Source organism: Hesperophylax consimilis, chromosome 22, assembly GCF_061612785.1.
Source record: "Hesperophylax consimilis isolate HC1 chromosome 22, BYU_Hcon_1.0, whole genome shotgun sequence".
In the NCBI taxonomy this organism is placed as follows: Eukaryota; Metazoa; Arthropoda; class Insecta; order Trichoptera; family Limnephilidae; genus Hesperophylax; species Hesperophylax consimilis.
Window position 1 is genome coordinate 20,112,990 of NC_142857.1, and position 16,597 is coordinate 20,129,586.

The 16,597-nt window shown below is 33.1% G+C and overlaps 1 protein-coding gene across 1 annotated transcript in view; it reads left to right on the top strand.

The window, feature by feature from the left end:
- The first annotated feature begins 6,493 nt into the window (after positions 1-6,493).
- The window catches only part of LOC149413195 (uncharacterized), a 34,619-nt gene continuing 24,515 nt past the window's right edge, over positions 6,494-16,597 (top strand). Inside the window, exon 1 of the mRNA XM_089645319.1 lies at positions 6,494-6,671. The gene's annotated coding sequence lies outside the window, so the exon portion shown is untranslated. The remainder of the gene's footprint in view (positions 6,672-16,597) is intronic.

Below are 16,597 nucleotides of genomic sequence, written 5' to 3' on the forward strand. Positions count from 1 at the left end.
AATATATTTTTTAAAGCTGGTATATTTCTTAAATATTACATAACATTATACAAAGTATAAAATAAAAATATAAAGCAATTGTAACCCACAAAAAGTGTGTGGGTAACACAGAGTTAAAATCAATCAATCAATTTGGGCGTCTTATAACACTACGTAGAAACTCTCAGTATCACCCTAGTGACCACCATTCATTTTTTTTTTAAATAAAAGAAAGACAAACATTCCCGGGTTACGAATAACCTGACAATATTTGAAAATCTCCTACCACCACCACAGTAAGCGGAAAATGTTGCTTGTCTTGTGATGTAGGAGGAGCCAGCCGAGGAATTGAACACACTACGCCTGGGTGGGACCCAAACGCGATGTCAACTCGGCCACCGACCGGTCAAATTAAATGGCTTTAATCGTGTTTGCTACCGGATCTGAATAGCCAGGTATTCCCAACCATCCTCTTCCCAAACTCCTTCTCCATACTCTTCAGCCTCACAACATATCACAATGGAGAGTGCCATTGTCCCACTGGTTCTGGATTTTATTGTGAGTTGTGATATTCACATTAAACAAAAGTAAAAAATACTTTGTTTAGCGTTCAATTAAATTGTGTAATTATTCTTTTACACGGTGTCCGGAAACTCGCAGAAAAAACGGTAAACGGAGAACTCCCAAAAATCATTTTTTTTAGATCATAGCATTCCGACTTTTTTATTACGTTTAATTTTTTTTTCCTGCAACTAAAGGTTAAAATACTTTTGGAGCCGGATTTTAAAAGACTTTAACAACAGCTGGTAAAGTTTTTCATAATTAGACTCGATTTCAAATAAAAAAAATATATATTATACAATCGTCCCCAAATGTGATATACTTGTATTTAGATTCACCAGTTTCCCGCTTGTACTACGAGTTTCCGTCTACCGTGTATAAGTAAGTACGTATTGTGGTTCTGTAGGTGTATAGGTAAGTATAGGTACATTAGTATTCTACGCGAGTAATCAAGATTCAATTAAAGTAATTGATTAATTGTTTTAAAATATACCTACGCATAGACAATAGTTATATCCTGTTACCTGCATACCTAATTTACACTTAACAAAAAATAATAACTGCGGTGGGTAGATCATTTCCAAATATAGTCCCGAAACCTCGCTTTTGCAGTTCATAATATATTATAATAATTTAAATAGAAAGTTCCAGTTTTGTGTTCAACGCAATTGGGTCGCAAAGTCGCTATCCGCGTCTGTCTGTTTATGCTCTTAGTTCTTCTAAACTACGCAACGGATTTTGATAGGGTTTTGACTATTATTTAGATAATTTCTTCCGGAAGGTTTTTATATATATAATAATGCATGTTATACTTGTAGAAAGTAGAAAAAAGTCGATGTTTTTTAATCAAGTCGCTCAAAAAATGTTTGGCTAAATCTTATGAGATACATCAAAATGATGTTGTACGGAATTGTACACATTAAAAAGGTCTACAGAAAAATTCTTGATGGTATATGTTTCCTAAGGAAAAACCCCCAGTAACGCCAGGTACACATCATCAAGCATCTTATTAATATGAACTAATTTGTTTCGGAACACGTAAAATAGGAACCAAATGTAAGTTGAGTGTAAATTTCTTATGAGATAACGTGTAAATAGCAATAATTTGGGTTGAGTATAATTATCTTATAAAATAAGAACTAAATTGTATCGGAACATGTAAAATACGAACCAAATGTAAGATGAGTGTAAATTTCTTATGAATTATTTCTTATTTCTTACTTTTACAGCGCCCTTGAGGTGATTTAGTACAAAAACGGCGCTACACAAGTCATCCAATTATTATTATTATTATTATTTCTAAATATTAAGGCGAAGCTTAATGCTGAATTACTATTTTGATTAATCTTTATAAATTGTTTCGAAACATGTCTATAAACGGTGACCAGATAAATCATCACAATGATAATTCATCACATCTTTAAAAAGTTATATTAAGTCATGAAAAGTGATGAAACAAAAACTTTATTAACTGGGTTAAGTAGGTTAGGTTAAGTTAGGTTAGGTTGGGTTAAAAAAAAAATTTCATAGTTTCTAATGACTTTATATCACTTTTATTATTTTATTTTATTTGGGAAACAAACAGTTATACAAATATATTTTAATACAAATCATTTTTACCAAGTTGCATAAACCAGTAAAGTTTCCACAGAAGATTCATTGGTAGAAAAACATATGAATATAAATAATACAATACAATATAAATACTAACTAGTAGAAAAGGAAAATCTCCAAAAAAATAAAAAGACTACAGATTCAACCCATACAAAAACAATACACACACTAACACTACTAAGTTTCCCGCAACGATCGAACGCTACTCTCTTAGGAATGCTATGAATCCTGCGAGGCTCGTGTTAAACACATCGATATTTGTGCATAATCTATTAAAAGATAATAATAATAATAATAATACTTGGATAACTTGTATAGCGCCGTTTTTGTGCAAAAACACCTCAAGGGCGATGCACAAATATCGACAATTTTTTAAAAGTGTGTTGAATTGTCACTGTGTTGAGTTATCATGGAACCCTATAAACAATGTAAAATACGAACCAAATGCGAGTTAATTTCTTATGAAATAACGTGTAATAATAAAATTAATTTGGGTTGAGTATAATTATCTTATAAAATACGAACTAAATTGTTTCGGAATATTCATTACAATATATTGTATTAGGTAAATTTCCTATAAAGTGGAAAAATAATGACCTCGGATTAAGCCGGGTAGTTACTGTTACTAACTGCTTATCCTAATGATGTTTATATTTTTTTCATACACAGATTATATCGATTAATATTACTAGAATATATCTGAGTTTTCAGAGATTACTGTAGAGGGCTTCAAACTCGTATTAACAGATAGTTTTAAAGAAGATTCATAATCAAACGACATTCCATTTGGCCATAAATTACTGTATACTATCATCAGATCATATCCCTGTCTTATTAGTCTCAAATTTTACAGCGGTTGGCGCTTTCCTATATAATGATAATACGAATTATTCTAATAAAAACTCACTCGTTCTTGCATTCATAAACTAATACTGAACATCGGCACCGGTGCATAGCTGGGAGACTTCCCAACTAGTTACTACTGACAGAAATTAGATTTTCAGCCGAAACCGAATTACGGTTCCTGTTCTAGTTTCGACCGAAACTGAAACCGAAACTTATAAATAAGTTAAAAAATAGTCTGTACCCCGGAATTAGGCGCATCTATTGTTCAACATTATGATTTATACATTCTTGTAATAGTGAACTCTCTTGTAATTTGTAATGGTGAACGAATGTATGCAGGGATAGTGCAGTGCAGTACATTATAATATTTAGTAATAATATATAAAATAATTAGAATAAGACAAAATAATAATACATAGATAGGCACAAAAGATGCGGAATTTAAGTGAAAAAAGATAAACACAAAAATGTGTGCAAGCAGCTATTTATTTAGGATATTTCATCTGCCGTCTCCAGAAGGCCATAAGAGGGGACTCCATCCAGGCAACCATGACAGTGATGATTGTGTTATTTGATGACTGCGCCATAAGCTTTCTATGTGGTGGCGGAGAAGCGCTCTGAAAGACTGCACTCGTCCATCCAGGAACATTTCCGTAGCGCTGCAGTATCTCGGTAGGCGGAATAGTTGGCGATAAGCATTATTGTATCTGCCTATAGATCTGACGTGTACAGTGAAGTGCAAAATGCGTTGAATAGTATCCTTGAAATGATATGAAATGAAATAAAATAAGTAAATCAATTTAATGAAAACGTTGGTTTACTTATTAGATCTTAGAATTACTTATGGCTCCGTAGAGGGCGTAAAATTGTGATATTTACAAAAAACATCATAATTAAGTAAGATAAAGTATTAAAAAGCATAACTCATTTAAAATATGAGAAATATCTCTCGACAAAGAGACTCTAAAGTAGCATATAAAGAAACATTGTGAAATTTTTCATACCTATAATCTGTTACATAACCAAACCAATCTTCAGAGCATACTTTACGATTGTTTTCTATTCAGAGAATTTCGCATTATTACCTTTTCAACTTGTCAAATGTACAAATGTCAACAATAACATATATATTAGAGTTTAAAAACTTAAGGTGTTCAAGGGAAACAACTTATAACTAATTATCATTTAAACAATAACTTTTCACACACTTTTGAATTAAGACAAAGTTTATATAAATATATGACAGCTTCTTTAAAAATAATATATATAAGTTATTCTAGTGACATACACTTGAGCCCGAGTAAAGCTGAATTTCATCAGACGCATCACAAACGCAGGTTTCGGATCATTTTAGCCGAAATCAAAACCGCAGCCGAATCTCGTTTATTGGCCGAAACCGAAACTTCGGTCGGTCCATGCTCACATAATATAAAGTAATTACTTTGGAAGGAAAATACCAAAATAACAATGCGGAGCAGAAATAAAAAAAATATTTAAAAAAATTAAAAAGCGTCTTTACCAAATGCGAATTTTGCCATTCTTGATAGTTTCCCTGAAATAATATTTAAGTCCGAACCGAATTTGAGCGTATTATTGATCATAGTTTTGTTTGAATAAATCAAACAACTCACTGATGACGTGAACGAGATTATACCTGGTATATTGGTTATACTGAGGTGAAAAACTCGGCAGTGTCAAGTCGACTAACTGCTTCGCATACTAAGTAAATCAATTTAAATTACAACACCTTTTGTACTCTAATTCAATGCCCAGAGCGACTTAATCTTGTGCAAAGTTTAAATGTTTTTATTTTTTGTTATAAATGATGTAAACACAAGTTTTAATTATTATTAAAGTTATTATCATTTTTAGGTTATTCTGCCGTGTTGAGCTTCCTCAATATAGCGAAGCTAACAATCTTCGCCTAACGATAAACAGCGTGACAGATGTCCGAAACGTTGGCTAAAGAAAGAGGAAATTAAACACGGCATAATACCTCAAAAATAAGAATTCACGATGGATTGTTTGGCCGTGAAAATTTCAAATCATGTTGTCCAAAAAGAGGCAAGTTGTGGGCGTGTCCATTATAAGCCAATTTTTCCTTACTTATTTATGTAGGATTTAATTTTATTCTACACGTAGAAAAATGGGCATGGCTGACTTATTAAAATACTGTTAAAAACGTGATTGCAATCCATTTTCTAATAAAATATTAGGCCATTTGGAATATATCTTTTCCTGATAAATATGATGACGAAATGCCAAAATATTATAATTATTATGGACATGGTTCCCACTTCGTAATCGTTGTCTTTTTACCGACAAGTTGTTAGAAAATCTTTCAATTCATTCGTTAAAGGCCTTTAGTCCCGTTTTTAATAGGAATACGAAAAATATGACCAGATTTTTAATAAATTAACAATAACAAATAATTAAAAGCAATAATTAGTCGCCTGAAATATCAATACAAATTGAAAATATCTCCCGAGTAAAAATAAATGCCGCCAACGGGAATTGAACCAGTACCTTCTGATGTCCGGTCAGGTTCTCTGAAACCACTGAGCTATGGCGGCTTACTTCCAACCCGCCAAATGAATCTTATTATATATTTTTTTTCAGGTATTTTTCAGATATTTCATGCGACTAATTATTGCTTATAATTATTTGTTATCCTTTATGCTATGCATAAAACCTTGTCTTATAAACATTAGTCTATCATTAAAAAATAATAATATTTTACAAGTCAAAAATATTTCACCAATAAATGAAGATATAATATGTCTCTACGCCATCTAGTGAGAAATATAGCACTAACAAAGCCTTTCCTACAAAAATAAAGATGGTTGTTTACAGGAGGAAAAAATATAGTAAGCAGTAATTGTTGATTGAGGTACTAGTACATATTGAACCATTGGGCGGGTTGGAAATAAGCCGACATAGCTCAGTGGTTTCAGAGCACCTGACCGGACATCAGAAAGTACGAGTTCAATTCCCGTTGGCGGCTTTTATTTTTACTCGGCAGATATTTTCAATTTGTATTGATATTTCAGGCGACTAATTATTGCTTATAATTATTTGTTATCCTTTATGCTATGCATAAAACCTTGTCTTATAAACATTAGCTTATCATTAAAAAATAATAAATTAACAAAATATTAAATCAAGTTTTCTTCGGGTTCTTTGTGGCCTTCTCTTGTTTTGGAGTTCAAGTGTACAATTTTATTGATCTTGGAATAAAACTATAGATTTTATTGACCTCGGAATAAAACTGTAAATTTGTATAAAAAACACTCTTTTAAATGTGCAAATATGTAATCAAATGTATAATTTTCAATTAACATCATACATAAATAATATAAACACAAACCTGAAAAAAATCGCTAAGGTCACCGACCACAAATATTAACTTCGTTGTGTAATGCAACCCAACCTGCCTACGATAATACCTATAATGCCGATCGAAAAAAATGGCTCATCAATATAAAGATTTAGAGCGTGGAGTGAGCAACAGTTGTGATTGTGTCTTCGGAGCAAGACGGTGCAATTATTATCTTACCACGAATAACGACTTTAATCGAATTAAATAATAGTTCATTAATTAGATAGTTGGGCGGAGTTTTTATTAAATAATATTATTTATACTGCAAGTGGTGAAAAGGGAAACATACAAAGTAAGTGGTAACTATTTTATAACTAATATAATAATTGCCTTTTTGGGGTGTTTTTGTAATGATTATAATTATCTTTATTGTAGGTACTTTTATTGCATTATAAATTACGATGATTTTTTTTTATTTATTCTTAAAAGCTCATTTTTTATTAAATCTATGATACTATTTATTTAGTAGGGAGACATTTCTGTGAGTGAGTTTGAAAAAGTTTATGAGTCGATATAGCTACAACGAAATGAGAAGTACCTTTCTGAAATCAACCTTTTCTCGTAGTCGTGTTTATCAAATAAAATTTTAGATTATATTCTCTTTTTAAATACATCTATTAGAACCTCACTTTTGTTGTCGTTAATGAATGAATGCAAATATATTAAGCGGAAATTAACACACTCCCCGTCATAGATCGAGCTGTAACTCGGTAGATATCTTTTGGTGGTAATCACGCACATACACGCGGAATTTCTCTGAAATTACAAAATAAATTTCGCTCCTATCCAACTGGGATTTGGCTCAGCTATTAGCGCGGTTGACTCCAGTCACCGGGGAGGAAGGCTCAATCCTCAGTGAAACCAATTATTATTAAATAGATCTATTGACAAAAATTTATGTATTTTAGTACGGTTTGATTTTTTCCTTGTTATTTGACTCGACTCCTTCCTTTCGCATGCAAAACTACATTTCTTAACCCAATTGAAAATAAAATCAATAAGATGTGACAATTTTTATAAATCGCTTATATAATAGAAGCAAAGAATCTGTGTTACTCTGACCTGCCTACTCGACCACACTTGCCTTGTATTATTGACAGTCATAACCATAAATATCCATGGGTAATATACATGTGAAGTTATTTAACTTTGTGTACCTAGTGAATATTTTTTATTTAAACAGAAAAATGAATCGATATATTTATGAAGAAATAATGCGTTTGTATAACATCTAATGGCACTTAAAACTCGCAAAACATGTCAAACAGGTTATTTGTTATCTTAGCTTACAACTATAACGTTATTAATTATGTTATGTTAATTCCCCAAAAATACCCAAAAAAGTATTATCGCAGAATTCGTAATTTTTTATTCATAAAATTCTCATTCTCTAGGGAGATAATAATGTCAGAGGACATCATAATATATTAATAAAACAATATTATTATTCATCCAATATGTTTGTTATTGAATAACTATGGAAAATAATCTATATTTTACGTAGGCCAACTGACTATGAGGCCAAAGCATGAATTTCCCAAAGTAACTAAAGATTAATAAATACTACACAGTAATATTATATTGTCTTCTATAAATTATGTTGTTACGAAAATTATTAACAAAATTCAAGAGAATAACTATTGTAGTAGCTACCATCGGCCAACAAGTTATTACATCGATGGTAGATACCCATCCTACAAGTTTTACAGTCAGCTTCATGTGTGCATACAAACAATAAGAGAATAAGGATTACCTGTGCAAGGGGTCCGTGGGTAAAGTGCACTAACTTCGGAAAGTGATTCTCTCGATAATAGAAGTTAAAGAAAAAATAAGTTTTTTCTAAAACAAAAACAAAAAATCCATAGAAGAATAGTTATTTTTAGACAGAAGTAATTCAACTTTTTAACCTGAAAACTACAATAAAAACATTGTGTATTGTAAAACATTGGGCTCGTTACTTTTGGGTATACTGGAGTGCTAATACAAAAAAATTACATTCAGATTTAGTGGAAAACTTTTTTTTTAATTCGGTTTTTTGTATGAAGATTTTCAGGAAATCGGTGAAGCGCATTGCCAAATTGAAATTTCCTGAAAATCTTCGTATATAAAACCAAATTTTCGAAAAAATAATTGTTTTGGACTAACCAACATCAAAAATGCCGAATTTTTCAAACAATGCACTCTATAACACTCAAAAGTCACGAGCCGCCACTGCTTGTAAGTAGGTACTTATAATAAAATAGACTCGCTTTTCGAATACCTTGCATATCGATGATAAGTATATTTCAAATTCAAATGTAATTTTTTATTATTTGCTCACTTTGTATACATTGAGTTAGAAAATAGAAAATCTGTTACAATTGAGCGCTATTTGAGTTGACCAATCAGAATTCCATAAAGAAGTTTTTATTTATTTGTGTCGTCCAAGTTAATAAAAGTAGAAATTACAGTGAAAGATTGATTGATTCATTGTTTCACATACTCGAAAATCGTTCTTAACATTGATTACATTTTGTTATCCTATACATGGTATTTAATTGACATTTACAAGACATTGATACTTTGAATCACTATACTATGTATCATACATGTTCTGGAGTCACTGTGTAGGTACCATTTGAAACAATCTAACTGAAAGATAGAGTGGTTCATTGTATCGCACACTCAAATATGTTTAAATACTCCGCAAAAAATTTGGCGTCTTCGTGTAGGTACCAGTTGGAACATAATCGAACTGTGAAATTGAACTTTTTTGGTTACATATGATTTTGAACATCCCCATTTCATATTTAAATCTCGCGGAATCATTTTATGCGGTTTTTCCCACCCATGAAAACGCGTCCATCAACTGCCTCGCACAGTATGATGAAAATATAATTACGACTCATAAAAAACCAAAACAAATCCTTCGTAAACTTTAAATCCCCCATATTGCAGCCATGTTACCTATCATAAATATTTTCTAACTCAACCAAAATAAAATATAGTTACTCTACAACCAATATTTAAAATCATGATGAGAGAGAAAGGGGCCTTTTAAGCCCGGAGCTCTGTATGCCATTATTTCAAAAGTCAAAAAACATCCCAATCGCTAACTTACTGCTTCAAATTGGGGAAAAAACATTTATCATGAAAATATAATTTTTTTGAATTTCTGTTATTATTTAATTTACATGTCGACAGTATTAATATACCTATCTATTTTTTAATGATTGTAAATTCTTATATAACGTGCCACGCTACACTCCCTTGTGTTATTAACCAATTACTTGTCAGAATTGTCAGAAAATAAAAATAAAATAAACATACTGGAATATCACGACCGTACCCATCTATTTTATATTTATAAAAAAAAATGTTTCAGACTTAACATATTTAAAAAAAATGTTTGAACGGCTGTTGGTGTTCAAACATCTCTTAGTATGACTGTACCAGATCTCGGTGAAATATGTCAAGTGGGATCTTTTCAATGCCAAACATAAAATTTTACATTAAATCTCGATTTAATTAATGGATATTATAAATTCTTTTAAATCCAGCTGTTATTTTGAATTTTATCCTCGAAAAGTGATTTCCTGCAGTTAATTTATACCGGCGCGTTTCGTTTTTAGCTTTATCTCGCCTTGTTGACACCCAGTTTTGTGGCTAACAGTGCTAACACACCCGCCACTGTGCACACAGACCGACTGAGACAATGTGACTTGGTCTCTCTTACCTATTCATCGGCTTCCGGGAAATCACGTTGGCTTCTTCAATCCTTCTGCCATTGTCAATGATGCTAATAAGAACGTCACCTGTCTAATTTCATAACTGGCCCCGAGTCAAATGGCGCCTGGATTAGTTAGTATTAGGCGCCGTTTAAAATTTCAATGGCGAAAGTATAAACCTATGTACAGAGTTTTCCAATAAGAGGTGTTATTTTGATATTCAATCGTAAAAGATCAATGGTTTCATTGCTTGTGTGGCACGTAGCGCCGTCTTGTTGAAAGTTAACGTTGTCCAGATCGATACCATCCAATTCCGGTCATAAAAAATTATTAATCATCTCTCGATAGCGCAATCCATTCACCGTAACTGTTACTCCAGCCTCATTTTTGAAAAAGTAAGGTCCAATGACTCCGTCGGACCATAAACCGCACCAAACAGTCATACGTTGAGGATAGAGAGGCTTTTCAACAATAACTCTTGGGTTTTCCGAGCCCTAGATGCGACAATTTTGCTTGTTGACGAAGCCACCGAGGTGGAAATGGGCCTTTCTACTTGTCAAATTTCAAAAAATGACAGCTTCAAAAGTAACATCTACCGAAATAGCGGGCTATTCAAAATAACACCTCTTATTGGAAAACCCTGTATTATGGCTATAATCGGCTTCCAAGAATATTTCATAAGAAAACATAAATGCCGCCGACGAGAATCGAACCCGCAGCCTTCCGATTGCCGGTCCGGTGCACTAGCCACTATGCTACGTCGGCTTAAAATAATAAAATAAAAATATATGCGTATGACGAATTAGATATTATGAAAAAAAATCTCCTTACTGGACCGCTCCATTCTGCTATCTAATCTCCATACTGGACCGCTCCATTCTACTATCTGATCTCCTTACTGGACCGCTCCATTGTGCTATCTAATCTCCATACTGGACCGCTCCACCCTACTATCTGATCTCCTTACTGGACCGCTCCATTGTGCTATCTAATCTCCATACTGGACCGCTCCACCCTACTATCTGATATCCTTACTGGACCGCTCCATTCTGCTATATAATCTCCATACTGGACCGCTCCACCCTACTATCTGATCTCCTTACTGGACCGCTCCATTCTGCTATCTAATCTCCATACTGGACCGCTCCATTCTACTATCTGATCTCCTTACTGGACCGCTCCATTGTGCTATCTAATCTCCATACTGGACCGCTCCACCCTACTATCTGATCTCCTTACTGGACCGCTCCATTGTGCTATCTAATCTCCATACTGGACCGCTCCACCCTACTATCTGATCTCCTTACTGGACCGCTCCATTGTGCTATCTAATCTCCATACTGGACCGCTCCACCCTACTATCTGATCTCCTTACTGGACCGCTCCATTGTGCTATCTAATCTCCATACTGGACCGCTCCACCCTACTATCTGATATCCTTACTGGACCGCTCCATTCTGCTATATAATCTCCATACTGGACCGCTCCACCCTACTATCTGATCTCCTTACTGGACCGCTCCATTCTACTATCTAATTTCCATACTGGACCGCTCCACCCTACTATCTGATCTCCTTACTGGACCGCTCCATTCTGCTATCTAATTTCCACACTGGACCGCTCCACCCTACTATCTGATCTCCTTACTGGACCGCTCCATTCTGCTATATAATCTCCATACTGGACCGCTCTACCCTACTATCTGATCTCCTTACTGGACCGCTCCATTCTGCTATCTAATTTCCATACTGGACCGCTCCACCCTACTATCTGATCTCCTTACTGGACCGCTCCATTCTGCTATCTAATTTCCACACTGGACCGCTCCACCCTACTATCTGATTTCATAATTGGTCCTAAGTCCAATTGCGCCTGGATCCCGGAATAGATAGAATTTGGCGCCGTTTGAAATGAATAAAAACATATAATGGTTTCTGGTCAGATATATTTTTTAAGTATATTTAGGAAACATATAGTTGTACATGTGAATTAATTTTGCATTTAAGATGTCGAGTATAAAATAAACCAGTGAAGTTCCATTTACAATAAATTATTACAATTATATTTTACAATATTCTCTCCGACTGTTCGAGAGACCAGTGTCTCCCCAAATCAACCCCTCCCAGGCCACACAAGAGGTGGGTAGGCGTATCCTGAACACGCCTCACCCAATGAACCCGGGCACCCCTGCTAAATCACCAAACGTTGCAAACCACTTGGGTTGGCCTATGGCAGAGGTGTTGGTTACCCAGTAAATAGTTTCCGGGGCGGCGATACCCAAACCCGCCTACTAAATTGAATTGTTGGTCTGCCAAGTATTTCCTAAGATTAGTCGATTGCAAACTTTAGTCAAGTAGGTATACTTACAAAACTGTGTGATAACAACTTTATTCAATTAGATTATAGATCTACACGCGTAGGCATTTTATCCAATTAAGTAATGTATTATACCTACGCGTGAAGATCGTAATTAGAACTTAATTAGTAATTGCATCATGTCGTCGCCGCTAACCACTTGTTTTGGCAGATTTCCCATTAGGAAAATGACTCGGAGCGTGGTAACAGATTGGTATTGATTTGCTCGTAAAGCGAATGATGGAACAAACTGACTCCATCCCGATATTCTGATATTTTATTATTTTTTATTAACCCTCCAGGCCTCGGAAGGACATTACTAGCCACAAATATCATATTCCATTATAGCCTGTGAAGGACAGATCTGACCGGAGCGTCAATAAATTATAAAAGTATTTGTATCTTTTTATCTATAATGCGTAGATATGAGATATATTCGTCATTGGAAAGATAAAGAATTATTTTTTACAGTTTGTATCAAATATTCATACATTATTACATGGATAAAATTTTTAAAAATTGTAGAAGTGCATGATTACGAATTTTGGCATTTTTTCATTGACAGTTGAAAGAAAAAATTATATTTATATATATTTTTTATTGTATAAACGGTATGAAAAGTGAAATGACAGTTTTATTACATATTATTTTTACAAATAATGAATATGTTTTATAAATATCGAATTATTTGAAAATTATGGTCGTTCCGAGTCAAAATGTCCTGGTAAGTTTTTTTGCTAACAGTTTCATGTTTGATATTAAAAATGTAGTATTTACAAATATTTACGTTTTATTCACATGCAAATATTTCAAAGATAATTTTATCTAGTTTCTAAAATAGCATTTCTTTTAACGAGGACTTCAAAAATAAGTAATATGTAGCACATTTTAGATAATTCACTATGTCGTTGGGACTTGTTGGTAAAAAGATTTAAAAAAACCTGGAGGGTTAAGCCGATTGATATTATTTTATTCAAGCTAATTTAATCAAGCTTAATTTGTAAAACTCCGCTTCAATTTTAAGTTGTTCTTTCACAAATAATTTCAAAAATATTATTGTTAAATTTATGAATAAACAGTTTTAAACATCCGATTTTATGTCCGGGTTAAATCTTTCCCATAGGAAAAACTAAACCCTTCCACACACTTTTCCACAAATGATCATCTAGTCAATCAACATTATGCAAGTGCATTATATAAGTAAAATAAATACAAAAAAATACAAGAACAACACGTCAACTCACCAGAGATCAAATGGGAAATAATTCACCGACTCCAGATGTTTTCATATCAGAGGGTTCGGCTCGGTAGAACTCCTAACAGGGCCTATAAATCCTACTGATTAGATAGAAAAACTCAACATAAATATTAAAAAAATCTTTCGCTATCCTACATTTATGTTATTCAAAATGACCGACATTTGCATCTTTATATATAATTTTTTTGATAGATCTAATACGCCTAAATTCTTAATGAGAGAGCTAGGTATAATGCCAGTAGCTGAAATAACAAATGGTAATATTTTTATAGTTTGAGAATACAAAATTTTTTTTATCTCATTTTTTAATATCATATTGACAATTTTTTTTTTTTTTTTTTTTTTAAAAGAAAGACAAACATTCCCGGGTTACGAATAACCCAACAATGTTTGAAAATCTCCTACTACCACCACAGAAAGCCGAAAATGTTGCTTGTGTTGTGATGGAGGACTTAGCCAGCCGAGGAATCGAACATTGTGTAATTGTGTAATTATTATTATTATTTGGTGTGACATCTGTTTCGCCTTTCCCCCATCTCCTCAAGAAAATAAGTGTTATTCTTCATTCTCAATACCGCCCTGGTGTAAGAACACCATTCAGAATTGAAATGTTGCTTGAAATAGCTTTATCCGTGTTTGGTAACCAGATTTGAATAGCCAAGTACTCCCACCTTTCTCTTCCTTATCTCCTTCCCCTCCCCACTACATTTAAATGATAATTAAAACCGTATCAATATATCGTAGTTTAGAAGAACTAAGCGCACAAACAGACAGACGCGGATAGCGACTTTATTTTATATTATTTAGAGATTAGAGATTAGCCAGTTGTTTAATATGTTAAGACCAATTGTGATTTTTCTATTAAGTTTTTTCCGAAATAAAATATGGCAGTATCATCTGTGTACAAGAAAATTGACATATTGCATATATATTTGAAAAAGGGGTGGCCCTAATATGGATCCTTGAGGAACTCCATAGTTTATGTTATTGTGTTGACTGGTTTTGTTATCTAAGTTGACATTTTGCATTGTTTTATTTAGATGAGATTTAATGAGTTGGAGAGCAGGACCAGTAACACATATGTTTTCTATTTTTTTAGTAGTATTTTATGATTTACGGTATCGAAAGCTTTTGTGGGTCTACAAGGATTGCTATAGCATAATTTCCACCTTATTTCTCTTGTTCTAGTTCTTATTTTATTTATCAGGTCATTTGTTGCCGAGAGAGTATTCGATTTTTTTTCTGAAACCGTATGGTTTTTTTTTATATATCAGTTTTTTCAATAGAAACTGTTTAGCCTCTCATAAAAAAAAAATATATATTTTTTTTTTTTTTTTTCTTTTTTTTTTAAAAAAGAAAGACAAACATTCCCAGGTTACGAATAACCCAACAATGTTTGAAAATCTCCTACTACCACCACAGAAAGCCGAAAATGTTGCTTGTGTTGTGATGGAGGACTTAGCCAGCCGAGGAATCGAACACGCGACGCTCGGGTGAGACCCAAGCGCTTGCCCACTCAACCACTGACCGGTCAAGTAACTATAATTATTTACAAGTAACGATTGTCGCTCACGCTCTCTTGACTAGCAGTTAAATTTATGTTTAAAAAACTAATAGTCGTCCAAAAAATCACTTTTGCATAATTATTTCATCAAATCAAACAATTTTCATTGTTAAAATTCTCCGAAAGCACATTAATTTTTAGTTCAATAAAAACAGATTCCCAGAAAATCGTAAAAAATTCTATTTTCATAAGTCGTGTCCACGAATTATTGATTAAATAAGTAAAATCAATATTGAGAATTAATAGTTTCGCTCTCCAGTTATTCGTATAAATTTTAAAGGTCTGTTAATGATTCTACGAAACCGATAGTACAGTTGAATACCCGGAATAGATGTTATTATAAAAATGTTATTCTTCTCGAAAATTGTCTTAGAAGTTCCTATTACAATTTTAATGGGCTGTTATATATCAGTTCCAAAACAAAATGATTAATATTATAGCACACGCGTATTTGAATAATCATTTCACGTCAGCAATTTGTTAACTCTTTATTAACTATTTGGAGATTCCAATCCCGGATGTTTTGTGCCCAAGAATAATGGTAGATAAAAATAATATTGCCTCACCCAGTGACTGGGGGTGACCTATCACCTCGACGTTTCTCAAGGTTTCAGAAAACCATAAATTCAACAAAAAAATAAGGCACCTGTAAAAAAAATGTTAATACATTATTATTTTAAAGATAACTCCTAACATAAATTTGAATCTTTGAAAATGATCTATACATATAATATATTCAGGAACCACTATTTCTTTAACTTGACATAACTGGCCATGTAGTGTGGTCCTTTTTCAAATAAAGTTTTGTTTGCTTTTGGGATTAATAAGTTTTCTGTGAACCTTGTAGCGTGTTTATATGTTGAGTTTTTTTGTGGGAACTTTTCTGGAGATGATCGAACTAACAGGCATAACTCCATTATATATATGTCCGTCACTATCAGAAGTTTGAGATTTTTAAAAATTGGTCTACATGAATCCCGGTGGTCAGAGTTTGTAATTTAATGTAACAGGCACCTCTTTTGGATGATAAAAACATCTTTGGCGTTTACTGAGTTTCCCCAAAAAACTTTTCCGTATTTTATCATTGAGTATACGTATCCATAGTATGCGGTGATTACTGACTCATGTTTAAGATATTTTTAAGGGTGCCTAGAACAAAAGAAAAGCTACTGATTTTTGCTAAGGTTATATGAATTATTATGTTATATTTTTTAGAAGGTTATACCCATAAATGTAATATATCATTGAAGAAGAAGTTAACATTAATTAATCTAAATGAAACAGAACAAGACGGTCACAACTAGCAATCGATCCCAGGATCTCTTGTCTTACCG